The following is a 1256-nucleotide window of genomic DNA, read 5'->3' as shown; positions in this document are numbered from 1 at the left end:
AAATGCTGTGAGCATCCCTCCCTCCCAGGTCCTGCCAGCACTGAGAATGCCAGGGGAGGGCTCCTGGATCCCACTGAAGGACGGTCCCTACATCAAGGGAACCAGATCCATTACAGAGAAGATGGGCATAATGAGAAGCATAATGGAAAAAAATGTCACTCGAAGTGGAAAGGAATCCTGGTATATCTCCCCCAAAGTGAATAATCCTTTGCATAAATGAGTGATCATTTCCTCTGCTTTAAAACTCTGCATTTTGGGGAACTTCCCTGGTGGTCCAGCGGCTAAGACTTTGTGCTCCCAAAGCAGAGGGCCCAGGTTCAATCCCTGGTCAGGGAACTGGAGCTCCCATGAGGCAACCAGATAAATGACCCCACGTGCCACACCTAAGACCACTGCAGCCAAGTAAATAACTTTAAAAAAAATAAGCAAAAATCTACACTGTTCACTATTCACAGAAAGTGAGGTAACCCTCTAGAACCCCGGCCAACTGAAATAATTCAACATGGTTTTCCTCCAAGACGGGAAGCACTCAGTGGCAGGAGGCCTGTCTTGGGACATGTTATTCATTTGCCAAATCTTTTCTTTTCTAGGGCTGCCCTACTCCCCAGCCCTAGGGAGAAGCACCAGCAGCCCTAGTTTCTCTTGCACGAGGTAACCCCTCAACCCCATCATAACTGATTGGGCTATATCTAAACCGCTTGGATTCTCCATCTCTCCCAGGAATTTGGAACTGAGGTAGAATAACAGCCAGGTGGGCTTCCCTGCTGGCTCAGCAGGTAAAGAACCCACCTGCCAACGAAGGAGACACCAGAGACGCAGGTTTGATCCCTGGATCAAGAATATCCCTTGGAGAAGGAAATGGCAACCCACTCCACTATTCTAGCCTAGAACATCCTGTGGATAGAGGCACTTGGTGGGCTACAGTCCTTGGGGTCGCAGAGTCGGACACAACTGACTGCACACAACATGCATACACAACAGCCAGGAGGCTGGAAGAGAATTAGAGTGTTGTAGCCATGCATTCCGGGAAACAAACTCACTCAGAAGGACGGCGCAGACAGTGGAGTGCAGTTTGTTACACTGGCGGGCCCGAGGCAGAGTCTCCTCTTAGCCAAGGACCCCAACTGACTTTTGTGAAAACCTTATATACCTTAAGCGTACTGCTCAAGCCCACATCCCCAAATTCCTTAAACCTAGCCTGGAAAGTGTTAAAGGGAGATACACTCAGGTTACAGCCATGATTCATAATCAGAAGG

The 1256-nt window shown here is 49.1% G+C and overlaps 1 non-coding gene across 1 annotated transcript; it reads left to right on the top strand.

Moving 5' to 3' along the window:
* Positions 1-263: 263 nt before the first annotated feature.
* TRNAG-CCC (transfer RNA glycine (anticodon CCC)) lies at positions 264-336 on the top strand. The gene has a single exon. It is a non-coding gene; the product is annotated as a tRNA-Gly (tRNA).
* The last annotated feature ends 920 nt before the right edge of the window (positions 337-1256 follow it).

This window comes from Bubalus kerabau, chromosome 2 (assembly GCF_029407905.1).
Source record: "Bubalus kerabau isolate K-KA32 ecotype Philippines breed swamp buffalo chromosome 2, PCC_UOA_SB_1v2, whole genome shotgun sequence".
In the NCBI taxonomy this organism is placed as follows: domain Eukaryota; kingdom Metazoa; phylum Chordata; class Mammalia; order Artiodactyla; family Bovidae; genus Bubalus; species Bubalus kerabau.
Note: the sequence above shows the minus strand (reverse complement) of the source record. Positions and strands in the feature narration are given on the sequence as shown.